General features: G+C 41.6%; 1 long non-coding RNA gene across 3 annotated transcripts; it reads right to left on the reverse strand.

Moving 5' to 3' along the window:
• Positions 1-15,876: 15,876 nt before the first annotated feature.
• LOC135112109 (uncharacterized) lies at positions 15,877-27,473 on the reverse strand. Of its 3 annotated transcripts, none has more exons than XR_010274065.1 (4): positions 27,228-27,473; positions 26,711-26,818; positions 17,127-17,489; positions 15,877-16,773 (listed from the first exon to the last, which is right to left on the reverse strand). It is a non-coding gene; the product is annotated as an uncharacterized LOC135112109 (long non-coding RNA). The 3 variants fall into 3 exon arrangements; XR_010274063.1 differs by having other exon boundaries at positions 17,164-17,489; positions 27,228-27,454; XR_010274064.1 differs by lacking the exon at positions 27,228-27,473 and adding an exon at positions 27,133-27,221 and having other exon boundaries at positions 17,164-17,489.
• Positions 27,474-27,769: the final 296 nt, after the last annotated feature.

The raw sequence follows: 27,769 nt of genomic DNA on the forward strand, positions 1-27,769 counted from the left end.
CTCCGTGACACTCAAGTCGACGCTGGAATGTTACACGGCGATCTTTCTTGAGCCCCGAGTCTTCACGCGAGCTGGGACATTCACCGTCACATTTCCCGTAACATTCCCCCAGGCAGCGGCGTGTGTGTGTCTCCCGGTGGTCGTTGGTGCGAGGGAGCGGGAAGGGAACTCAGCCCTCCGACACGCGAACAATAGTCGTAATGGTTCTATTGCCACCACGCTAAACTCCCCATTACCGGTGGCGGGAAGGGCGGCGGGGAAGGGTTGGCACCCTCTGACGCTTGTTCGTGTTTGTGGGTAATGGCATCGAAAACTGCGTGGTGGAATTAGAAACCATGCGGTGGAATTAGAAACTTTTGTGGTGTGGTGTGGTGTGGTGATATTAAATATTTTTTTGTGGGATTATAAACCTTGTTTATGGGATTACGAACCTTGGTTATGGGATCAGAAACCACCTGGCCGGCCTAAAAAATCATGTAATGGGATTGAAAACTGTGTTGTGGGATTAGAAACCATACGGTGGAATAAAAAAAAAATATATGAAATATTTATCGTTTTCATTGTTATTTATTTTTTGTATATTTATTTATTTGTTGCGACCTCTCATTCTTCACATAACCAAAACACAACAGCTTACTAACAACCTTACGTCGCGGGGGGTCAACGGGTTTTGCTGCTGTTTTTTGCTCTTGCTCTTCGCGTCGGCCTCAATTTTCACGAGGAAACACGGAACAGTCCCGCGTAATAAGAGTGAGTGGCTTGGCGTGTCGTGCGAGGAGTTGCCAGCGTCCAGTAGTAGTTGCTGACGCATTAAGGATTCAGAAACGCTTTGGTCTCTCACCACGACGATTAGCCGTGTTCTGAAGAGTGTTTCTTCTGTTAATAATGCAGAAATCTTGCTAATCTGTCACTAGAACCGTAAAAAAAAACAGTTAATAACCCGTGTCACTTCACAACGACTATTTTCAAAGATCACAGAGATGATTACCTGGATTTCTCAAGACTGTTTTTGTTATTATTGTAGAAATCTTTTTAATTTGTCATTGAAACCGTAAAAAAAAACACTTCGAAAACCTTTGTCATTTCACCACGACTATTTTCAAGGGCTACATATATCATTAGCCAGGTTTCGCAACACTCTCCTGTTAGACTAGTAATGTAGAAATATATTGAATCTTACTCTAGAGCCGTAAAATCACTCAAACACGCTTCCACTTCACCACGATTATTTTCAAAGGCTGGGTTTCTAAGACTGTTTCTCCTGTTAATAATGTAGAAATCTTTTTTAGTCTGTCACTAGAACCGTAAATAAAATTAAAAGAATCCGTGTAACGTCAACTAGACTTGAACCTTTGGAAAGTAGTGGAGATGCGGCGCAGAAGCCTTTCAGAATACGGCCCTAAGCCAGACAGACAGCCGCGGCGGACCGGTAGTTGAGCAAAACACTAATAAATAAAGGAACAAACTGCGGCTAAAACAAGGGTAGTATATTTTTCCTGAAGAAGGACGGCAGACGGGGGAAACCGCGCCACGTGTTCCATCTTCATTAATAAGAGCAAACCTGATTATTTACCCTGGCCTCGCGTGTTTCACCTGCAGAGGGCACGCACGCACGCACACACATGCACGCACACACACGCCACACATGTAAGGCGCTTTGTTATGACTGCAGTAAATTCCCAGGATCCCTTTTATGTTGTTTATAAGTTGTGATTGGCGGGCAGTTACTGGTTGTGTGTGTGTGTGTGTGTGTGTGTGTGTGTGTGTGTGTGTGTGTGTGTGTGTGTGTGTGTGTGTGTGTTGTGGCTTGTTGTGTTGTGTTGTGTTGTGTGCTGTGGACGTTGCGGTGCGTGGGTGAGAGAGAGAGAGAGAGAGAGAGAGAGAGAGAGAGAGAGAGAGAGAGAGAGAGAGAGAGAGAGAGAGAGAGAGAGAGAGAGAGAGAGAGAGAGAGAGAGAGACTTAGTCAAAGAAACAGACAAACGCACAGACAGGCAGGCACACAGGCATAGACAGGCAGTCAGGACAAACATAAAGACTTGCAGACAGACAGATAGACAGACAGACAGACAGACAGACAGACAGACAGACAGACGCCACCACCACCACCATTATTTCTCTATACGTATCATGACTACACGTGTTTTTGTTGCTCTGTTCGCTAATAGTTCTTGCCTAATACCCTTGCATGCTAACAAGGTCGCTACATTGTTATATTCAGTAGTTTAATATTGTTTTTATCATTTGTCCTTTCAAGGTGTAAATGTTGTTGTTTTATTATTATTATTATTATTGTTATTTATTTCTTTTTTACTGGGGATGCTTATATTGTTTTATCTTTTTCTCCAGTTGTGAATGTTAATATTGTTTTAATTATTTTCCCTTGAAGCTGTTAAAAGTTTGTATTGTTCTTATAATTTTCTCTTCAAACTGCGAATGTTGATTATTGTTCCTCTTTCTCTTGAAACTGCGAATATTCATGTTTTCACAATTTTTCTCTTCAGTCTGTTAAACATTAACATTTTTTGACAATTTTCCCCTTCAAACTGCAAATGTTAATGCTCCAAAATTTTCCCTTTCAACTGCGAATATATTTTTCTTTTTCATTTTACTTATCTTTTTTTTTTTTTTTCCTTCTCCCGCACATGACTTCTTCCGGTAATATATTCCGGTGATCCCCCTCCCTGCTGTCTGCAAACCTGAATATTCTCACGTCTTTCTTTTTTAAACTTTATTCTCTTTCATAATTTCCTACCGTGGCCTCTCTTGTTGAAGACTGGCAGAGTTTACAGTCCTGGTTAGAAGGAAGGGTTAAATTAGACAGGTTTGTAGACTAGAATGATAAGGGGAAGTACGAGTAGATAGGTATGTTACGTTAGGTTAGGTTAGGTTTGTGGATGTGGGTAATAGGTGGATTTAGGTAGGTTAGGTTAGGTTAGGTTAGACAGGCTTGTGTATGAGAATGATATGTAGAAATAGGTAGGTTAGGTTAGGTTTGTGGATGAAGGTGATAGGTGGATGTAGGTAGGTAGGTAGATATGTTAGGTTAGACAGGGTTGTGTATGAGAATGATATGTTAGAAGTAGGTAGGTATATTTCGTACACGGACTGTCACGTGTATGTATGATGGCTCCTTGTAGCTTCCCTTATGTTCCCAAGTCGAATAACAAACACACCGCGCTTCCTTCCTCTGTGTTTTAAAGTTTTGCCTTAAGCTTGAGTCTCTGATATGCGAAGAATCTGTCTGGCTTTTGTAAGGAGACTCAGCGGGCCAGAGGATAAGAAAAAAAGAAGAAAAAAAAAAAAAGAAAGAAACTTGCTGGAAAAAATGTTGGACTCATTTATCTTTCTCTTTTTTGTTTCCATCAATTTCAATGCAGTAGGTTTTTTTATTTTTCATTTTATTTTATTTTATTTTATTTCATGTATTACGGAGACAGACCAAGGGGAAAAGATTAGAAATAAGAAAAAAATAAACATATTCATAATGCCGTTTCTTCTCTCCCCTTTCCTCCCCTTCACCCCATCACAAAAAAAAAAGAAAAGATCCAAAAGAAAGCCTTCAGTTTAGTTTAAGATGCGTCGACTCTCTCTCTCTCTCTCTCTCTCTCCTCTCCTCTCTCTCTCTCTCTCTCTCTCTCCTCTCTCTCTCTCTCTCTCTCTCTCTCTCTCTCTCTCTCTCTCTCTCTCCTCTTCTCTCTCTCTCTCTCTCTCTCTAATCAGTCCGTCAGTCAGGTGAGTGGAGTCTGTCAATGAATGAGTGAGTGAGTGCGTCAGTCAATCTCTCTCTCTCTCTCTCTCTCTCTCCTCTCTCTCTCTCCTCTCTCTCTCTCTCTCTCTCTCTCTCTCTCTCTCTCTCTCTCTCTCTCTCTCTCTCTCTCTCTCTCTCCTTCTCTCTCCTCTCTCTCATACACTCCCCAATACGAAACTTTTAGCTTGGACACATTTACGCAGCATTATTTTTATGTATTTTTTTTTCTATGCATGAGAGCGGCTGATGTAAGGCCAAAGAAAGCAGAAAAAAAAACGCCCACTCATTTGCTGCTCTCAAAAAAAAGTTAATTAGAAAAGTGTAAAAAAATCGTATCCCTTTAAGTTTTTCCTTTTTTAATGTTGGTAATTATAGCTAATAACTCGTATTGTTCTGACGATCATGTATAGTAAAAAATATTAGTGATTCGAAGCCGTTGGTATTGACTTTTAGAAACATATGGGCAAAGAAAAAGAAGGGTGCAAGAAGCCATCAGGCGCCACACACACACACTCTCTCTCTCTCTCTCTCTCTCTCTCTCTCTCTCTCTCTCTCCCTCTCTCTCTCTCTCTCTCTCTCTCTCTCTCTCTCTCTCTCTCTCTCTGTTCCTTTGACTGCCACACGCGTGCATATAATCACATGGGAGGTACATAATGAGTAGTTTAATCCTGAACTCTGCCACGCACACACACACACACACGCACACACACACACACACACACACACACACACACACACACACACACACACACACACACACACACACACACACACACACACACACACACACACACACACACACACACACACACACACACACACACACACACACACACACACACACACACACACACACACACACACCTATCACATTCACCTGTTGTTTGAAAGCTAAAGTTAATCGGATTAATTTATTTACATTTTCACTCAACTCCTTTCATCCAGTTCACAATATATCACGAGCTTCCATATAAATCACAGTGACACCAGTTGACATTCCATTTTTCAGCCTTTTTCAACTTTGTTTTTACCGCTCCTATGTCATTAAAGAGTCGTATTTACCTGCCACCTGTTCGTTAATTAATTACGTGTCTCAGGTCTCGATTTTACCTGTGTGTTGTGTGTTTTGTTGTTACCGGTGTTTGGTTTTGTGAGAGTGTTGGTGTTTGATGTTGTGTTGTGTGGTGTGCAAGTGTGGTATTTTTGTCAGTTAATCAATTAGTTTCAACAAATCTCGGTTGGTTGGTGAGTCTATTAGTGAGTCAGTTTGTTATTCAGTGAGTGAGTGAGTGAGTGAGTGAGTGAGTGAGTGAGTGAGTCGATGAAGCAAGTATTTAGTCAGTCCGTCAGTCAATGAGTGAGTCAATCTGTCAGTGAATGAGCGAGTGAGTCAGTCAATCACTCTTTCATTCAATTAGTCATTCATTTGTTAGAGCAGTCTATCAATAAATCAGTCGGTTCGTCTGTCAGTCAGTCTGTCTGCCGATCAAGGCAGACCATTCAATTAATCTGCCAGTGAGACAGCCAGCCAGCCAACTAGTGAGTCAATCAATCAATTAAACAACAATTCAGTCAGTCAGTCAGTCAGTCAATCAATCAGCCATTTGACAACCAAGGACTGTACATTCACGACAACATCATTATCCATTATCCTGTTACAGCACCACCACCACCACCACCATCTCTCAGCCTTCACTTCGAGAGCTTCTATATAATATTAACAAAATTTTTGACGTTTTCGGCTTGCAATTATTGTTGTGCTGGCCTCCATTCGCAAAGGTTCAAGGGCGAGGGTTTAGAATATTTATACGTGGTTCCAGTTTCGGGATTGTGTGACCTTTTGAGAGAGAGAGAGAGAGAGAGAGAGAGAGAGAGAGAGAGAGAGAGAGAGAGAGAGAGAGAGAGAGAGAGAGAGAGAGAGCGCCATTCTTCCTCTCTCTTTTCAGTATTGAATCTCTCTCTCTCTCTCTCTCTCTCTCTCTCTCTCTCTCTCTCTCTCTCTCTCAATACAATGTCTAACCCAGCCAGACGTTCCCTGTCCAACGTAATCAGCTATAACTAACTTCCTCTACAACTCCGTGACAACTTACCCTACGCGGCTCATTACAAGTACAACCCCACGAGAGGCACTACAGTATTAAGCCCACACTCAGTAGAGAAACCAGTAGTGAGTTACCCTTATCGAAACGACGAGAAAATGAACCTCGTATACAAGCCATAGAGAAAAAACCGTATCCAGTTATCCCCTTATAGAAACAAGTAGAGTAACCTTTCTCAAATACTCTAACTTGTATCAACTTACCTTACGTACAAGAGAGAGAGAGAGATCGGGGCTGCAAATTTAATGGCCTCTCACATTAAGTAATCCTTTCCAAGTACTTATAGATAGGCAATTGATTCCCCAGTGATTGTCTCTCTCCTAGGGCCAGGAGGGGTCGTAATTACGTCAACTTCATAGGATTTGAGGCCAGCAGGGAGACGCCAGTTAGGTCACACACTTGATTCTTAAGTCCGGCAAGGAGATCGAGGAGGATGGTGAGAGGGAGAGGGAAAGGGAGGAGAGGGAGAAGGAGGGGAGTGGATACGACAGACAGACGGATGGGGGAAGGGAAGGAAGGAAGGGAGGAAGGAGTGAAGGAAGGAAAGTAATGAAAAAAAGAAGGAATGAAGGCTGGGAAGGAGGGATGGGAGATATGAGACAAACAGACAGAGACAGATAGAAAGGCACAGATAGACACAGCCATAGAGATAAATAAAGATAGACACGAAGGCAGACACAGAAAGATACATCCAGAGAGAAACTCAAACAGACAAACACACAGACAGGCAGATGGAAGAACGAGAGGGTTGGATGGAAGTGGTGGAAGAGGTGGAAGGGAAAATATGAGCTAATGATAGGCTTAAATGGAGAAGGTTTGTTAAAGGGAAGGAACTCCATCACAGGTGCAGCCCCTTTTCACCTTTGCAATCTAGGAAACGACCTTCGATTCTGTGGCTCGTGTTGGGGTATTTGCCGAGAGAGAGAGAGAGAGAGAGAGAGAGAGAGAGAGAGAGAGAGAGAGAGAGAGAGAGAAGAGAAGAGAAGAGAAGAGAAGAGAAGAGAGCGGTTTCATATGAGAGATGGAAGAGGATGCGAATTCCAGTGTGTGTGTGTGTGTGTGTGTGTGTGTGCGCGCGTCATTCTATATGCTATCAAAAGGAGTCTTGTTTCCTTTCCGTTCCTTCACTTGAAATTCAATCCTCTTAGTTGTTTATTCCTCTGCTAAGTTCACCTGTTAATTATGATTACCTCTAGTGTGCAGCTTCATTCACTTTCATCATCATTATTTCCTCTCTCCTTTCATTCTTTCCTCCCTCCCTTCCTCCTTCTCTCCTTTTCTCTCTCTCTCTTCCTCCTCTATTTTCCTTTCTCTTTACATTTTCCGTGGTTTTCTTTGTATATACGTACGTTCATTAGCTAATATCGCTTCTGTATGTTTTTGTTAGCTTTTTCTCTCTCATTTATACTTTCTTGTTCGTCGTTATCGTTCGTGTTGTTGTTGTTGTTGTTGTTGTTGTTGTTGTTGTTGTTGTTGTTGTTGTTCTCCTCCTCCTCCTCCTCCTCCTCCATCGTTACCTTAATGAGCAGGTGTGATGCGTTAATTACACCTGTTCTTACCTGTATCTCTCACTTGTGCATTTCACCTTCGTTCCTGATTCCCTTAATGATCTCACCAGCACGACACACACCTGGTCTTCATTGCTCGTTATCTCCTGCCCCTCCAATCACCCCTCTGATATCAGTGTAGTGAAATCAAACAGAATAAGGGATTTGAATGTCTATTGCTGGTTTAAATCCCTTTCAGAAATTCCATGTACTCGTAAAAGAAGCCTTTATTTATATTGTGGCGTCTATTATTTTAAATTTTCGCTGATCATAATGTAGTGGAATTAAACAGCGTAAAGTATCTGAGAGTCTATTGCTGGTTCAAATTTCTTTTAAGTAATCCCGTGTACTCGTATGAAATTAGTTGTTTATATTGTTTTCTATTATTTTTTTTTTATATTGTGTTGATTATTATATTGCCTGTATTTACACCTGTCTTGATTACGTATTAGCATTTGCCTTCATTAACGTAGGTATTTTGTTTAACTTACAGCCTGTGTATGTAATATTCGTTTCTAACTGGGATTATTTTTAAAACCACACCTACATATATGTATACCTGTTTTTAATTAGCTGTGTTCAATACAATACCTGCCTTGCCTTGCCTTGCCTTGCCTTGCCTTGCCTTGCCTTACCTTACCTTACCTTACCGAGGAGTCGTGCTGACAATGCTGATAAGTGCTGACAATCAGTCTTCGCCACCTTCCTGTCTTTGCAAATTGCATTATTTATCTTGGAGTCTTGTTCAGTGCATTAACGTATCTACATATAACACCAACAAACAAATAGAACCTCACTGAACACCCACAGACACCACCTTAGATCCGTAATGAGTAAGATCAAACAATCATTTCTGGCGGGAACAAGTACAGGCGAAAGAAAGAAAGAAAAAGAAAAACTAATGAAAAAAGGTTCATTTGGTTCTTAATTAATTATTCGATACTTAGCCGAGCGTGATTGCAGGTGCTTTTAGGAGATGACCTCTGCTTAATCAGTCCTCCAGTTCATTGCCAAGGTGGGGACTCAGTCTGCTCTGCCTCCCCTGCGTCCGTATTTGCATCCATTGTCTTGCTTTCCGTCAATATCCTTCGTCACTGCTTGAATATTTAATGAGTCTGCTCGTAATGCCACAGAGACAAGAGGGCAGGGCAGGGAAGAGAAGAGGAGAGGAGGGGAGGACAGGAGAATTAGATTGAGAGAAGAGAGGTGGAATAAAGAGGCAGGAGTGAAAATAAGTGAAAATAAGAGAGGACAGGGCAGGTCAGGGAAGGGAAGAGGAGAGGAGAGGAGAATGAGATTGAGAGGAGAGATGGGATAAAGAGGGAGCAGTGAAAGTAAGAGAGGAGGAAAGGAAGGGAAGAGAAGACAGGAGAATGAGGTTAAGAGAAAAGAGGTGGAATAAAGAAAGCGTGATAACAAGGGAGGTGAAAAGGATAGGGAAATAGACAGACGGAAAAAAAGGGGGAGGAGGAGAAAATGGTGAAGATGGAATAAAGGGAAAGGAGTGAATGGGAAGAGTGATAGAAAAAATGATAGAAAAGGAGGATAGAAGGAAAAAAAAAAAACAGGAGGATGAAATGAGAGAAGAACAGCACGAGAGAAAGAGCAGGATAGGAAGAAAACGGAATAAAGAAAATAAAATGAAAGTAAGAAGCTACAAGGAAGGAAGGAAAGAAGGAAGTGGAAAATAGAATACGGTAATAAGAAAATGAAAGGACAGAAAGGAAAATGTGAAGATGGAAGTAGGAAAGGAGCGAAAGTGAGAAGATGAGACAAGAGGAAATGATAGGAATATTAACACGAAAGGATAGGAAAGGGGAAGAAAGGATATAATAGGAAGAGAATAGGAGGAGAAAGTGAGAGCAAGAAAATAAAGGAAGAGGATGGAACGGGAGTTAGAAGAAGAGCAACAACAACAACGACAACAACAAAAAGAACAAGAAGAAAGAAGACAAGGCAGGGTAAGGGGATAAAAGAAAATAAGGAGAGGATGAGATAGGAGGAAAGTTTGTGTAAGAGGAGGGAAGAAAGAGGAGAGAGGAGGAGATCTGAAGGAAAAAAAAGGAGGGAAAAAAAAGGATGATGCAGGAGAAGGATAAGGGTTAAAAAGTCACAAACTTGGAAGGAAACAAGGACTTGGTGGGAAGTATCCATCCCACAACAAGCCTGGGTGAGGAGGAGGAGGAGGAGGAGGAGGAGGAGGAGGAGGACAACGACGAAGATGGCGAAGGAGGTGAATATGAAGAAGACGAAGATGATGAAGATGAAAAAAAGAAGGAAAAGAAGACGAGGAGAGAGGAAAGACGACGATCAAGAAGACAAATAAAAAGAAAAACGACGAAAACGAAGGAAAAAGAGAAGGACGACGAGAACGAAGAGGAGGAGGAGGAGGAGGAGGAGGAGGAGGAGGAGGAGGAGGAGGAGGAGGAGGAGGAGGAAAGACGTATAGGCAGCTGACCTTTCTGCAAACGCGCGCGCGCGCACACACACACACACACACACACACACACACACACACACACACACACACACACACACACACACACACACACACACACACACACACACACACACACACACACACACACACACACACACACACACACACATGCAGTATATTACAGGTATTTACCCAACACCTGGGGAGGTTTTCCCGACTCACGCACGGAAGAGAGCTGAGATACATATACATACATACATACATACATACATACATACATACATACATACATACACATACATACACACACAAACACATACACTAAGCATGTCTCCTGCACTATATAAATTTGAGAAAACTGCAATACATACACATACATACACACACAAACATATACACTAAGCATGTCTCCTGCACTATATAAATTTGAGAAAACTGCAATTTGAGAAAACTGAGATAAGAGAATGTGTGTGTGTGTGTGTGTGTGTGTGTGTGTGTGTGTGTGTGTGTGTGTGTGTGTGTGTGTGTGTGTGCGCGCGCATGTGCGTGCGTGCGTGCATGCGTGCGTGCGCGCGCGCGCGCTTATAGTTTTATTTTTGGAATTTTTTGGATAAATTTTCTTGTACAATCTTTATCATAGTTATTAAAAAAATGAATCCAAATGAGTTGAATTATATCTATACATGTATACTTCCCTATGATCGGTGAATTATGTATGTGTATATGTACGTATGTATATATTTACTCGTATCTTCCTACCTACCTACCTACGAGTATCTGTCTATCCTTTTTGATTTTTTTTCGTGTGTGTGTGTGTGTGTGTGTGTGTGTGTGTGTGTGTGTGTGTGTGTGTGTGTGTGTGTGTGTGTGTGTGTGTGTGTGTGTGTGTATACGTACGTACGTAAGTACCAAACTGCCACCAGTTCAATATTGCCCGTCCATTGATTTGCCGCCACCTCTCGCCGTAAATCTGCCCACTGGTATATTTCCACGTTTTCTCTGTCGGTGGAGGAATCAGTTATCCAGAAAAAAGAAGGGAGTGGACGCAGTATTAACCACATATGTCAGCTGGTTCTCTTAAATTGCTGTATTGACACAACCGCGCCGTTAAAACCTTTCTCTTCCTCCACGCTTCTCGTAAAAGTCAATAGTGCTCGCGCTGTACTCCATATAAATAAAAAGGAAAATAATAAGAAAAATACGAGTTTCGCCGGTTTTTCCGAGTTATTTTGTTACAGATTCTTCTTCTACTTGATTCTTTTTCTACTCCTTTCTTGAATTATTCCACGTCCTATGTTTGCTTATTATTCGAATTGTCCTCCATATAGATAAAACGAAAAAAAGAAAAAAAATGAAAATAGAAGTTTCACTACTTGATTCTTTTTCTACTCCTTTCTTGAATTATTCCACGTTCTATGTTTGCTTATTATTCGAAGTGTACTCCATATAGATAAAACGAAAAAAAGGAAAAAAAAGAAAATAGAAGTTTCACTATTTTCTTAACGGATTTGTCCTGTACTGTTTTCTTTCATTATCTCTCGTCTTTTTTTGCAGATCATCATTATTTAAAGTGTTCTTCATATGCATAATTTTTTCTGCTCAATATTATTCGTGCCATCCTCGATATGAATAAAAAAAATGCAGGTTTCAGTAAAGTTTGCAATATTTTTACACAGTATCTACACAAATACATCTTTCACTCAAAAATTGATAACATAACATAATTTTTAATTTTCTCTTTTCTTTCTTCCTTTTTCTTTTTTAATTCTTTATTCTTTATAATTTCTTTCTTGAAGTTCGTATTAATTTCAGCCTTTTATCCGACACTTGAAAAGTACTCGAGCTGTCCTGCATTAAATAAACACATTTTCAAGTATTCTGCATTAAAGTTGGACGTCCATAGCTCACTTTCACCCAAAAATCAATAGCGTTACATAATTTTTGATATTCCTCCTCGTTCGTAACAGTTAGACACTTTTTAAAACAATATTACTCGAATTTCAACATTTCTATACTAAATTTATACTTGCATATCTTCCCTTGACCTAAAAAATCAATAGCGTTACATTATGTCTGACATTTCTCCCCGTCTGTAACAATTCGACACTTTTTCAAACAATATAACTCGAATTTCAACATTTCTGCACAAAATTTACTCACACTTGTTCCTCTCACCCGAAAGTCAATAGTGTTACATAATTTATGATGTTCTTTCTCGTTCGTGACTGTTCGACACTTTTGAAACAATATTACTCGAATTTCAACATTTTTTTTTACACTATATATTCGCTTGCCTTCCTTTCACCCAGAAATCAACAGCGTTACATAATTTCTGATATTCCCCCTTTCGTATCTGTTGGACACTGAAAACAATGCAACTCGAATTTCGGCACTTTTTCCACTGTATCTACTACATTTACTTATCTTTCCTTGAGTTAAAAAATCAATAGCGTTACATAATTTCTGATGTTCCTCCCCGTTCGTATCAGTTCGATACGTTTTCAAACAGTATTGCACGAATTTCAACACCTTTCGGACCAAATCTTCACTTCGATATCTTCCTTTCACCTAAAAATCAATAGAATGCCTTAATTTCTCATACATCTCCCAGTTCGTAATCGCTTGACACCTTTTCACACCTTCAATATTACACGCATGTTTTCACATTTTTTACAACAAATCTAAACTTGCATAATTTTAGTTTCACTTATAAAGGAAAGGGAAAAAAGAAAAGAAAAAAAAAGAAAAGAAAATATCAGTTACATAATTTCTCTCGTACTTCTCCCAATTCGTAATTCGTAATAGTTCGGACTCTTTTTCAGACCGTTCCGGCGCTTCGAGACTTGAATGGAAGCATCTCGGCCCTACAGCGACAACACCTGTCTTCCTTCCGCCCCCCACTACTCCCCACGACCCCCTTGCACCTTTTCCATGCCGCCAGGTTAAGGGGAAGCTGGCCACACCGTCTTCTGTTCCTGTCTCTTGTACGCAGTTTCTCAGATGCCTTGTATTGACACGTGTGCTGTCTTGTTTGTGTTTATAGTCGTAGTAGTAGTAGTAGTAGTAGTAGTGTTTTCTGCATCTTTCTTCTACTTTTAGTCTTGCCATACAGTTCTGAAGATAGTTGTTTGGTAAAAAGATGATTAATTTGTTGGGAATGTTTCAGGACTTTTAGAGTTGGTTGCTCTTGGTTGCTCACAATTCTCTTTGTCTCGTATCTCTAGTTTTTTTTTCTCTCTCTCTCTCTTTCTCTCAATATGACGCCACGCCACGCCACGCCACTGCACCATTCCACTCCGCCACCACAGCTACCACCACCTCAGGCCTCGTCACTTCAAGGTATACTGTGCTACGATTGAACATTTCCTGCTGATTTGCTTAACATTATTATTTACTACTACTACTACTACTACTACTACTACTACTACTACTACTACTACTACTACTACTACTAACAATCACTATAGCTTCGTATTCTACTTGATATTTGCTACCACAACTACTACTTAACTTGAACTGACTGACTATTTATCATCCTCTTCCTACGACTAATTACTACCACAAACTACTACTACAGATACTACTTACTGTTACTTATATTAACTATTCATTATCCTCATACTACTACTAACTACTATAACTACTACTAACTACTATAACTACTACAGCCTCGTTAACTTCACAGTAATGTACATACAACTACTGATTCGGCACTCAATTTATTCCTTGTTAACTTTTAGGCCACGTGTAGTTTCCTTACTTTTCCCCAAGTAAGTTGGGGGAATGAATTTAGAGCAAGTTTCGACAAGTCAGTCCTCGTTCTTCCCTTCCCCTCGTCGCTTTCTGGCTGATCAGCTGTGCCGGAAACTTCATCTCCGGTTCATAAGAAGATTCAATAAGATTCACATGAGCAGTAGTGACTCTCCGGCCATGAATCCGTCGCCACTAATTACCTCATCGGCCGTGCTTTATGTGGAGTATTTAAGAAAAAAACAGGTTATTTGAGTCTGTCTCAAAAGCCGCGTTCCCGTGTGTAGGTCTGTCGGAGGCTCGTATTCAAACCCTTTGCTCTTTCACCACGACTATTTTCAAAGACCACAGAGATGATTTGCTGCATTTTCAAGAGTGTTTTTCCTGTAAATATTGTAGAAATCTTGTTAATCCGTCATTATAACCATGAAAATACCCAACCACGACTTCAAATAGACTAGAGCCTTGGAAAAGTAGTGAAGGTCTAAAACGCTTAAGTGTTTTAGAATTTAGTCCTAGGTCTGTCTGCCTTGTCATCCCCGCCTGCTTATGATCCTGGTGCTGTGGGTAGGATCAGTCAGTGAACCTTTTGCATTTTACGGTCATCATTCTCACACACGGGCTGATTTGCAGGATGCTTTTTGTCTCTCTTGGTTCTCCGTGGGTATGGGGAGAAGGGTGTGGGATACGTCAGTCAGTGAGTTCTCGATGTGTGTGGGTATGTGGAGAGGTAGCAAGTTACAATCAGTCTGTCATTCTGTACTCTATGGGTGTGGGGTGTAGGGAGAGGGGTGCAAGGTGCAGACTACACAATTAGTCAATCCGTATTCTCTTGTATTTTTAGAAGTTTTCGCCGCGCAGAGGAAAGTGTGCGATGGTTCAGTAGTTTAAGCGTCCTTTCCGTCACATCGTCTCCCTGTCCTCGTCTCAGCCGTGGTCAAGGAAACTCACGTCAAACCATGATTGGAAAAATAAGGTTTCGTGTGAAAAAAGTTTATTTTATTTACGGAAGCTAGATTTATTTTTATGATGGTTCAGATCTACATTTCAGCTCAAACATCCTCGTAGTGAGAACGTCCGCTGCTGTTTGTTCTTGCCTTGTTTTCCTTGTCTCGTAACTTCAAATTAGTAAATAAAACGTTTCATAGTAGCTACCGCGTTCGTTGACCACAAAGGTTGTGTGTGAGGGATGGTGGCGCTGATGACACCTTCATGATTATTTATTTATTCTTCAGTGTGGTTTGTACACAGAACATTAAAGATGAAGGACAGGTTACTGAAGAATGGAATGCTAGGCTTATTACAGGTCATAACTCCAAGACACAAATTTATAGTCAGCGCCACTCAGATTAGAACTCCCGCCGACGTGAGCGTCACATTGCAGAAACTGGCAAATCAACTCGCTCCTCCTCGGTCAAAAAAAAAAAAAAAAAAAGTAACTAAGGTTAGTTCATGTGTTTTTGGAAGCATAGAATGACGGTTTAAACAATGTTTTTTTTTTTACTGAGGTGATGTGATGCCTGGAAAATATGCAGGGCACGATTACATGTAGTAAGAAGAGTTTCCCACTAGAATGGAGAAAAATTGAAAAATACACCGTATATATAAATAAACTTGGCAGTGAAAAAAAAAGGAAAGTGAGTGTGCGAGAGGATAAGCTTCACCACAACACCTTGTTGCATGGTATTAAGAGACTGATAGAGGTATATCCTCAATTTAAAAAGCAAAACTGGAAAAAAAATCAGGGGTGCTCACCACCGACCACACTGTTTGGCGGGCGGGCTCACCACCGTGTTTGTGGTGAGGCGCATCCGCTCGTTCATTTGCTCCATTTCTTTTCTTCAACGCACTCTGTCTTTTCACTGCCGATAGATATAGTGCGTGTATTTACATATACATACACACACACACATACGGCTTTTCTCTATTCATTTCACCATTCCAGTGAAACTAACATTCGTACTTACGTGTAATCGTGGCTGCATGTTTGTTGTCCAGGCACATCACCTCAGTAAAAAACCGGACACAATAGAGATAACCAATATATATTAATATACTCTCAATCCGTTATTCTGTTTTCATACACTACTAATCCAAGCAAGTTGTTGGTTGCCATGTAGTTTATATCCCGAGGAGCGAGTTGGCAGTTTGTGTTATAACGCTCACGCCGGCGGGAGTTTTTGTTGGGTGGGTGTCAGAGGTTTCTTGTGTTCAGGAGTCTCGGCACGCAGCACGACTAATGTTTTAGAGATGAGGATTTTTTAGGATCAGATTTTCCCCTAGAGGACTTCATACACGTTAATAATTTTATTAAACCAACTTGTTCCAAGACTAGTCACAAAACTTTATCTACACAGCCCGTGTAAAACAATACTCGAAAGAGTCTCCGGAGAAACACTGCACACGTCCATGGAGTAGGGGAAAAAAAAATTAAAATAAATCAGCACAACAATGATGAGTTAGGGAGCCTAGGACTTCTAGTGTATCGGCACCTGCCAGCTGACACCGAGTCTGACTGACACACACGTTGTTCGTTCAAGGGAGACGAACACAGACGGAAACAACGATGACACCTAGACCAATATTCTGAAACACTGCGCCGCACCACCACTACTTTCTGGCTTAAAACTACTTATTACACATTCAAAAGGCTTATAACTTAAGTTTTTTTTAATAGTATTTTTTTTAAATAGTAGTAGTTTCACGATTCTAGTGACAGATTAACAAAATCTATATTAATTAATCACAACTGGAGAAAATAAACACTCGATCTCTGTGGCCTTGAAAAATAGTGATGGTGAGAGCAAAGCGTTTTTTTGTGAATATGGATAAGACAGACTTCATTCACCCTCCCCGGCGAAGGAAAAAGTCCCCTCCAGACACGGTACAGAACTTCCCTGCCAGCTACGTATGGAAATTTCCTGAATATTTAAGCACCTTCGTCCATACATGAAGGAGGCGAGGGATCCACACACAGCGTCCCTCTCCTCCCTGATGTACTTCCAGCCGGCGAGGCAGCGGTGATCTGATTGGAGACACAAAGCTGGCAAGGAAACTCTGTACTAGTAGTCTTGGAGGTTACTTGATCCCCCGTGGACTGCCGCCTGTCACCCCTCCAGTCTGTCTCATGTTGTGTGTCTTGTTCTTCGGCGTGTCTTCTTGCTCTTTCTTCTTCAGGCCGTTGCTCTCCTGTAAAGAGTAAAAAGTTTTTAAGTGTTACTATAACCAAATTTATTTTCTTGTTTTCCTATGAGTAAATGTTCCGTGCTTATTTCATCTTATAAATTTGTTAGTCATTTTACTAGTGAATTATTTTTGTGCGCGTCTATGCAAGTCACTGGCAGAAGTTACTGGTTTACACGAGTACAACTTCAGCTTAGAAATACATCCAGAAAATGCGGATGTAAACAAGAGAAAATAGATGTAAACAAACTTCAGATGAAATGTGGTGTAACTTGAAAAAAAAAAAAAAACTGTGGGCCAACGAGTCTGTTAATGTGTTTTACTCCTTTGACTCTGAAAAAAATTATATGACGACGCACCACCAGCTGTACTGTAATAGCGTTCCACCAGCCTTGCCTGCTTCAGGGAGGGAAGAATGCAGCGGCAGTAGACTCCCTTTGTAATATTCAGTCCGATCCAGCCCATCACCCAGCAGCCTCGTCACCATCCTGCGGGGCGTCAGATTTTACTGCGACAGGACATCTCTTCTGCTCTGCGTGGCTCTCTTCACCTCTCACCTCTTCCTGGCGTTCATCTCTCTTCACCTCTTCTGCTTACCTATTCTGCGCGGCTCACCATCTATATCTCTTCTACATTCTTCGCCAACGTAGCTCTCTCCGCCTCATCATCTCTCGCTCGGCCCTCCATCTCTTCTGCTCCTCTGCTCTTTAAGAGATCCACACCTGTAGAAATCCCAATCCTCTAAATCCTCCTCCTCTCACATACATAACCACTGATTATATTCATTCAATTCCCCGAGGCTTCACAGCGCAGCGAGCTTGAATATTCTGCGTATTCTCAGTTTACATTAAATAGATGGCGCTGCGTCCCAGTACACTGGTGGCCCGTCCCCGTGACTTGGAATTCCTTCTCTTTTCTAAGGAAGAGGTTTAATAAAGAGTGGAGAGGATGGATACAAGAAAGGAAGGAAGAGATTGAGTGAAGAAACGGAAGAATAAAAATAGATTATAAAAGGACGTTAATTTGGAAATAAAGCGAACTGCCAAACAACAAACACTGATAGCTGAGAAACCAGTAAAGCAATGAGGAAATGAGATAAAGGATAAATAAACAAGGAGAAAGGAAACAAGAGAATCAGGCACGTAGCGAGAATAGACCGGCACAACGCGACAGACGAACAAGAGACGCGCGCGTCATCGATTAGTAAAACGGCGAACATACAGGATTTGGACACCGCTGCACTGCTTCGAATCTCATGCAATAGAGATTCGCGTCCCCGATTCCACAGAGAGAGAGAGAGAGAGAGAGAGAGAGAGAGAGAGAGAGAGAGAGAGAGAGAGAGAGAAATTTCTAAACGGGGAACCAGAATAACTACACTTAAGAGGCGCAGCGAAGCAAGAAATACTACAAACGCCAGCTGTCAAGAACTGAACGCTGGTGACTTAAGTGGGGGAAGGAAGAGGAGAAGTTTTATTCCCGTAAACGTTTCACTCATCACGACCACTTTCCAAGTTCACAGATGATTAGCCAGGCTCTCGAGACCTCCTCTTAATATGCAGAAATCATGTTATTCCATCATCACTAGACACGTGTCACTTCAACCTGAGCTTTTAGAAAGTGGTGGAAGTGCTACGCGGAAGTGTTTCAGAATAGGACTGATAGATAAGAGTGCCTCGTCGACCGTCACGTCCCTTCCCAGTCCTCCCCATCGCCTCACTCGACCCATTAGCAACCAATCCACTCGCTGGCGCCGCCCGTTACTGCTCCCATAGCCTCGTCTGGCGCAGGCGAGGTCGGCGAGTACAGAGGGGCGGAAGGGAGCAAAGGAGGCAGAGGAGTGGCAGAAGGGAGGAAGTAGGGAGGGGCAGAAGGGAGTAGGGAAGCAGTGGGAAATGCCAAGGCAGTAGTGAGGCAGTCTCGCTCCGTTGCTTCGTCCTCAAATACGCTAAACTTACTCTACATTTAGGTGGCTGGGTCTGGCTGGGTCGCATTAATGAGGCCGCGCGTGCAACAGTTTCTTCCTATTATATGTGCCGGCAGGGAAAGGTGACGCAGACTTGGCAAGCGGTGCGGAAGGAACCAGAGAGGGAGGGAGAAACAGGGAGGGGTAAGCTATATACTTCGGAAGGGGTAAAGGGAGGGAATAGAGAGGGTAAGGGAGGTTAAGAATGGAGGGAAAAGCAATGAGAGAGAGAGAGAGAGAGAGAGAGAGAGAGAGAGAGAGAGAGAGAGAGACTAATTTAAAGGGAGGGAGGAAGAGGAGAGAAGAGTTAGAAAGACAAAGAACAAAAATAAGGTAGAATAAAAGTAAGGAAGTACAAGGAGGCAAGAAAACAAGTCGAGAAAGAAGGTAAAATAAAACAAGGAATTAATACAAGGGAGGAAGGAAGGAGGAGAAAGATATCACCTCACACACTAAACTATATACTCTAGCGGCGGAAAGTAACGTGTAGTAGCGGGGAGGGGGGGAGTAGCGTGTGCAGTGCGGCCTTTGTGACTGCCAGCATTAAAGGTAACAAACATGCACCTGGCGTGACGGTGCTCGGGTGTACAGGTTTGAAATGTACGGTGGTGGTGGTGGTGATTGGCAGATAAGCAGGTGGAGGAAATGGAGGTCTCTTAAGAGGGCATGTATAGATAGAGGTGGAGATGGAAATGAGAGAACACGTATAGACAGACAAACGGACGAGGAGGTGAAGATAATGGAGAAGTCGGAGATGACAGAACAAGTATAGAGACAAACAGGTACACATGACAGACAGACAGACAGACAAACTTAGGTGTAAAGATAAACAAACAGGTAACGTATGGACAAAAGTGTACACAGATGATACATAAGTGTATATAGATGGACAAAAACAGGTACATGGACAGAGACTTAGGTGTAAAGTATACAGGTGTTGGTAGTGTTAGTGAGTATCAAGCCTCCATCTCTGCTTCTGGTAACTGTAAAGCGTATGTAATACTTAAATTTCGTTCCACGGGGATTTACTCTCGGAAGCGCATTTAAATTGGAGTGTTCCCGAGCTAATCAGTACATTTTTTAAAGGGCGATCGTACCATCACTCGTACACTGTGCTGTGGGATGTATTGGAAGTATCGTACCTAAAGGATTTGCTGGGATGCCTAAGACTGACGTGTAACATTATATGAAGTTCGAAGCTTGCGAACTTTGTGGTATAGTAGGAAGATTGTAGGCAGAGTTTTCTAGAGTAACGCCAAGATCACTAGAGAAAAACCAGATTTCCAAAGGGAATTTCAAGATTTCTATGGAGTATGGTATATTTTCAAAGAAGCAAGACTGTCAAAGAGTGAGCAAGATTGCCAAAGAAGAGAAAGCGGTACAAGAGACCTACGAAGTGGAAGGAGAAGAAAACCCAAATAGACTGGAGTAAAAACATCTGTAGGGCAAGACATCAAGAGAAATGTCAGAATTCAGAAGGCAAAGTATTCAGGCTCACTCCGCGGATTCCAGGAACACGCGTACTTGCTTGGGGTTTGCCGGGAAAAGATTAATACCCGGACGGAAGGGGAGCTTTGTGCCTCAGCTGATTATCAAGTTACACAAGAAACTACACATAATTCTATCTTGTACCGGAGTATGTTCGCTTTAATAATCACTTTCATGCTTAAGGTATCGGTTACTCGCCTTTTCCTTCGTTCGAGTTTATACATTCTCTTCAGGTAAGGTTTGATACTACGAGATCTGAGAAGCGAGTGTCTAGAGGGAACCTGAAGCTTAAATAAAAGTATGTAAGCTTACGCGTGATATGAGAGACTGTGCTGTCAATGTTTCTTTCATTTATTTTTTAAGAGCGAATTTTAATCCATTTTCTGCTGTGGTCATCTATTAATAAACAGCAAGGCCACTAATAAAATTGTTTGGATGGACACAGAATAATTGAACGTAATTAAGAATTTCATCTTTGTTAAGCTATAGAAGTACGTATTTTAAGAGACTGCAGTAAGAAAATAGGTCTTAAAGATTGTACAAAATTATAGAAAAGATTAATGAGCAGTGAAAGGGTTAAAGTAAATAGGATATAGAATTTTGAGTCAATGTTTGGTGAAATGTTTGAAAGCGCATTAAATTAAATGTGAATGTTATGTTTAGAGTAAATGTTTTGGAATAAGAATATGTTGGAGAATTAAAAAGTAAGTGTTGAATGAATAAAAATATCGAGTGTAAGATTAAGTAACCTCTCAGGTGTCTTCAGTGAGTATTGCGAACGAGTGAGTGTATGTTGTGTGAACAAAGAAAGACGCGTGAATTGTTACGCAAGAAAATCTCTCTAGTGACTTCTAGAAATGAATAAACTTTCTAAGAATGAATAACAAATCTGAAGAGTTAATAAAGCAAGAGTGGCTCTAAGCGGACTCAGTATTTACTTAACCTTCGCCTCACATCGTTTGCAATCCTCAGTATTTGCTTTAAAATTTTACCATTTTACACGAGTAAGGAGGGACGGAGCTATTTGCAGATAGCAGGAAAGAAACTCCGATTACACGTGCCTGTAATCACACACGCAGCATGTAGAGAAAGACACCGGATGCGGATACCTGACCTGATGGCAAGGAATTCCAAAAAGATGTAATATTTGCATTACACAAAAATAAATCAAATTACACCTTGAAAACTAAAGATCAAACATTTACATTACACTCAGAATCATTACACATACCTGTAATATAATAAATTGAATCATTACACCTATCTGTAATATAATAAATTGGACACTTACATTACACTACATTACGCACCTAAAAGAAAAAAAAAAAAAGCGTCAAAAAAAACGAACACTTATAAAAAACTAAAATAAAACGTACATGTAAAAATATGAAACAAATCTACTTGTAAGAAATCTCGTCAAAACAAAACCTACCTAAAAAAAAAAAAAAAAAAAAAAACCTGCCTGTAAGAATAACGAAATGAAACTCTGCTGTATCATCAAATTGAGGAGGTATAAAGGCAAGGTGACACCCCAGCCAGAGTGAGCGAGGTGACCGCGCCGCAAGACACACAAGTTAGGGGCGCGGAGTGCAGTGCCTTGTAGGATAATGCAAGCCGCTGCAAAGTTGAGAGAGAGGAGGAGAGGAGAGGAGAAAGACTTGACCAAAACTTTGATGTAAACAGAGGAGTAGTGGGAGAGGTTGGAGAAAGCGAGTGAGAGTGAGGGAGTGTAATGAAGGCGAGTGTTATCCTGAAGGGGAGAACGGTGGAGGGGAACACAAATGCAGCTTTACTAAAGAAACTCATACTGGGAAATAAAAAAAAAAAATGCGTGTAAAGTTAACATTAAAAGAGCGAGTGAGGGAGAGTAATGAAGGTGAGTATTATCCTGAACGGGAGAAGGGAACACGGGAACAGCTTTACTAAAAAAAATAAATAAACACGGAGATTAATACGAGTAAGGGCGTGTGACTGAGTGAAGGAGTGTTATGGAGAATGTACCGAAACGGGGAAAAAAAAAAAAAAAAAAATAGAAAACCAAAGAATGCGGGAAATTGAAACGAGTCGGCGTGTGAAGTTAGCATAAGGGAAACCAGATAATTTTACCACTACACACTGAGCGAAAAGGAGACAGAAGAATGGGGTTAGCAAAAGCAAGAGAGGGGGACTAATTCAAACGAGTGTATCTTGCAGCGAAGGGAAGGGAAGAGGGGAGGGCCTCGTCAGAAAGTTATAAAAAAGGGACTTGAACAGAGAAAAGACTGAATGAAATGGAGAAACAATTGCAAGGGTTTAGGAGTGAGTGAGGAAGGTGTAGTACAGACAAGGTGGATCAGTGTCATGAGGGAAGGGGCGTTTCATTAGAAAAAAAAAAGTGAAATGCAACATGAATGAAAGGAGGAAAGCAGTGTAGGATGTTAGAGAAAGTAATGAAATTTAATAAGATGTATCACATAAGAAGTGTCTTGTCACATTGGAAATTATTGTAAGCGTGAAATGAAACACTTGCTAGAGGAATGAAAGAGGAAAACACTGTAGGAGGAGGAAAACACTATACGAGGTTAAAAAGAAAAGCAAGAAAGTTCAAGTTTATCATGAGAGGAAAGGCGTGTCCTGTCAGAGTAAAAAAAAAGAGCACTACTGAAACACGAATGAAAACACGAAACAGTGGAAGAGTTTAGAAAGTGTAAAGAAGTTTAATAAAGATTATCATGGCGGTGGAGGAAAAGGTGTATTTTTTCAGGTTGGAAAAGCAAAGCAGACCAACTGTAAAATGCAACACGTGTCGGAGGAATGAGAGGAAAACAGTGGAGGACGTTAGTTAGAAAGAGCAAGGGAGGTTAATGTAATACAGACAAGGGGCATCAGTGTCATGAGTGGGAAGGAAAATCTTGTCAGGTTGGAGAAGAAAGATTTAGCGTGAATTGTAACAAGGGGAAGGAATGAATGAGGAAACAGTGGAAGATGTCAGAGTAAGGGAAGTTAATGTAATGCAGACAAGGTGTGGTTGTGCAAGGGAAGGAAAGCCTTGTCAGACTGGAGAAAAAAAAAAACATACAAATTAGAAAGAGTAAGGAAGTTTAATGTAATGGAAAGGAGGTTTATCATGGGGGGTGAAGTAAAGATGCATTTTGCCAGGATGGAAGGGGAAGCTGAACACCGATAACCTGGATGAAGTGAAGGAAAATGAAGGAAGAGTCAACTATATCCTGAATGAAACGGAGGAAGGAAGAGACGAATAGTTAAATAGCATGTTGTGAGCAAGGGTAGTGAGCAAGAGTAATGTAGTGAGCTGTATCAATGTAGTGAAGAGGGAGAAGTGTTTAGACAGCACAGGAAGGAAAAAAAAAAAAATCTTAAAACCACAGACAATGAGAGCCGAATGGACGACCTGCGAAGAAAGAAGAGAAAAAGTGTCTGGTAAGGAAAGATTTTTAACCTGCGAAACACCGAGAAAAAAATAGGTACCGATGTTACAAATAAAGAAAACGGAATGCAGACGATGAATACATGGTGAATGAGGCGAAAAAGAGTCTCTGGATATGAATACACAATTTTAAATACGAAAACACGACCAGCAGAAAAGCGTCATGCATTACACAGAAAACAAGCAGACGAGGTGTATCTGGTGAAGTAAAGAGCAAGACGCCTAATCAGCGAGGAACAAGAAGCTACCAAAGAACATGGAAAACGCAATCAGGAAAGAGAAAAACACGGGAATAAACGGTGATGGTTGAGAGTCAGGGAGAGTTGGGAGAGTTTGGAAGAGTAACGAAGACGAGGAGCATCAGTGTTGTCTTGTCAGGGAAAACAAGACCCTAACCCACAAGGACTAGGGCGCGTGGCAGAGGATGGCACACGGAGCAGCAGAATTAGCGTACCTGAGGGAAGTACGCGGCGTGGAAAAAAAAATAAGAGGTAAAACAGAGAGAGAGAGAGAGAGAGAGAGAGAGAGAGAGAGAGAGAGAGAGAGAGAGAGAGAGAGAGAGAGAGAGAGAGAGAGAGAGGCGCACAGGTGTTGAGGTGAGGAAGCCAAGAGAAAAAGGCGTGAATGAAGGGAACACTGCATTGACTTGAGGGAAATCTGTAGGGACTTAAACGGATCTCAAGGGACAGAAATCTGAATGAAAAAGTGAAAATACATGGAAGGTAAGAATGGAAGTGAATACGGAGTGAAAATGTGAGAATAAGGAAAATAAGAGAAAGGATATTCACTACAAGCTATACAGTATGCATAATATCAATCTGTACTTTTGAATGGATAAGGAAAAGTATTAGAGAATATGGATGAAATTAGACAAAACGAACGCTATTAGTATTTTTCATTACTAGAATTGCCTTAGTACTGCAAACGTCAATGAAACTCCACTGAATCCTGAATCTTTTGGGACTTCACAGCTTGGAAAATGAACATTAAACCAAGAAAACAAGTTACGAACGAACTAATACCTCGTGACTACTCATCTGGGAAAATTAATATCATGGGACTCATAAAATGAAGCTATGAAAGCACTAACGAGTCGCGCGCTAACTAAAAGCTTCATTGCTTTAAAAATCGCTCGTTACAGTATCTTAAATCTTTGGAGCTCCATGGATTAGAAAATGAACACAACAGTTATTACAAATTAAACTTCCAATGCGTCAGGCTCACAAAATAAGTACTTCATTGCTTCAGATACCAAGAAAACAATACAGAACCTATGAATCATCCAAGGCTTTATAGCTCCACCTAGTGTCACGAGTTCGAAGCAGAGCCTAATCTTCCTTCCTCTCCATCCATCGATCCATCTCGCGTACCTAAAACACCCACGGCTATGCAAACACTAAAACAGGACAAACCATTACATCATTACTGTTTGGGTCTGAAAAATAAATGACAAAACACAAGGACAAGATACGAGGAGGACTAAGATTTTCCTTAAGTCGGCATCACGCAGGTAAAAGTTTGGTGAGTAATTGAACGCGAGGCAGCGGCGAGATTCCGGAGACGACTGTAATTGTGCGAGGAAGCGTTGGTGAGATTGAAGGAGGTTGTTATGTGGGGTTAGGGTAATAATTCTTAGAGGGCAGGTTAGGAGGTTAGGTTAGGGTGAGGTTTGTGAGAGCATTATATTTGTGATTACTTGGGGAGTAGGAAGGGAATGGAAAGGCATATGAGCAAGTAGGGAGATGGGAAGGTTAAGGGAGGGTGGATACGGAAATGTGGATAAGGAAGGATGGAGGGATGAGAGGGATGAGTGGGGAGCAGGAAGGATGGAGATGAGGGAGAGAATAAGAAAGGAAACGGGTGCAGAGAAGATGGAAGGATGGAGAGAAGGAAGGAGGAAGAGGTAGAAGAGCCATAAAGAGCAAAATAAACTGGAGAAACAAGGAAAAGATAAGGAAAGGACATAACGTACAAAACACAAGGTTACGATACTACATAAACTGTGTGTGTGTGTGTGTGTGTGTGTGTGTGTGTGTGTGTGTGGTGTGTGTGTGTCATGGATAGCCGGGTTCACGTCGCGGAAGACCTCGCCGCATCTCGTGCCAGGCTGAGCGGAGACGAGGACTAAAACACGGAACGCTTCGCTTAACGCACTGAAAAAAACACCCAAAGTTATGCGTCAGCGAGCGGCGGGCGGGACGCGGAACGAACTCTTCCCGACGCTGTACCCACCAGATGGCGCGACCAGGGGATGGGGGAGGAGGAGGGGTGAGCTAGAGAGACGAAGGGCGTGACAGAGATGGAGGGACGAAGACTAAGGTTATTTGGCTGTCCTGCTCCCATCACTCCATGCCTCCTTCACTGTCAGTCAGCCAGCCACTTCCTTACGCCCTTCCTTTCCACCCACGTCAAACAACCTGCCTCAATTTTGTTCCTATCTCAGACTCCCATCCTGTTACCTAGATGGGCTAACCTGTAGTTGATAAAGATGTGGTGTATAACAAGTGTGTTACCATAGGAGTATACAGGAATGTTTCTGCGAATGAGTATAAATAGGAATAAGAGATAAACTAACATGACTTTCAAAACTAGTAGTTATCGAAGTGAAGATCTCTGCACAAGAATATATAGATAAGGTACCAAAGAGACCAATTATGGAACGAGTAGTGATCGATATATAAGAGTAGCTACCGTGTAAGTACAGTTGAAATGTACTAAAAACCTTAACTCAAAAACAATAATGTACTATAGGATGTTATAAATCAATCTGCACTAAAAGGGGGTAACGTGCAGTTAAATCAAACCACGTTGGAGGGGATAACGAGAACTGTTTGAAGTAACCTAGTGGTTGTAATACGCTGGAGGGGCAAGTCACTAGTTAGCCAAGCTCTTCTAACGCCATACTAGCAGAGACAACCGAGGCTTTCAACAGATATACGTTAAAAGATTATGAAAATTCAGAAGTTGTTAAAGGGCACCACAAACATGAACAAGACCATAACAAAATATACAATCAGCACAATAAGCATAGGTAGAAACAAACCAGTGCACGTAATATAACCCACACTTCTCACCAGTCCTGTAGTAGCCATTCACCAAGACTCCTCATCCACGCTTGGGCAGTCCCGCACCTCCACCACCACCAGCACATCCCATAACATAAAGGGAAACTCCTGGAATATACGAAAAACGGTAAATCTTGACAAAAAACCATCTGGAGATTTTTCACGCATCTCAGGCAGCTCCCTTGGTTCCTCTCCCACAAGAAGCACAGCCTCTCAGTACACAGCAAACTTTTCACTCTCCCTCATACTCCAACCTTGACGTGAGAAAAACAAAAACAAACACTCAAAATGTAGAATAAACACGCCTTAACTTCCTCATACGCTAAACTTTACGCGAGCGCACACACACATACGCGAGCGCGCACACACACACACACACACTGCAATACGAAATAAAAACACGCCAGTACAGATACACTCACCTCCACCACAACCCAAGAAAGATAAAGAACCACTCGCACACAAACACAATAACATCAAATACAAAATAAAACACGCAATCCAACCGCACACTTGCCTCCACCACCCACGTCCCAGGAAGAATCAGGAACAACCCCCATCAGGGCTCATCTCCTCGCTGACGTCACGCTCCTTCATGGTATTCTTCCGCCAGCCTCGTTGAAAAAGTAGTTCCCGTGTGGTGCGTTCCTCTGCTCCGCTCTCTGTTGATACATAGAATATTCAACTTTCCCCGGCAATTACTCACAAACTTTGATGTTCTCCGTCGGTCTGGAGAGCAAAAGTGCACGTCCCTGTTTGTTGGCACGTCACTGGGGTGTGCTGAGGCTTCTGAGAGTGTCACTGCTTCATACACCTGGAGAAATGAAGCTTCAGTTAATGCCTCATGTCCTCATTTTGTCACAAAGTGGTGATTACTATCTCAACATTGCCTCTATGTATTTTCCTACTCTGTATGAGCTACAATACTATTTTTTCTTGTCTTCTTCACTGCTATAAGATTGATTTATCGAGACAAACGAAGCTTCGATGAACGCCTTCTCTCTCCTCACTCTGCCTCACTCTCTTTACATTTCTTGTACGTACTTTCCTCCTCTATAA

The sequence above is a fragment of the Scylla paramamosain genome, chromosome 23, assembly GCF_035594125.1.
Source record: "Scylla paramamosain isolate STU-SP2022 chromosome 23, ASM3559412v1, whole genome shotgun sequence".
Classification (NCBI taxonomy): Eukaryota; Metazoa; Arthropoda; class Malacostraca; order Decapoda; family Portunidae; genus Scylla; species Scylla paramamosain.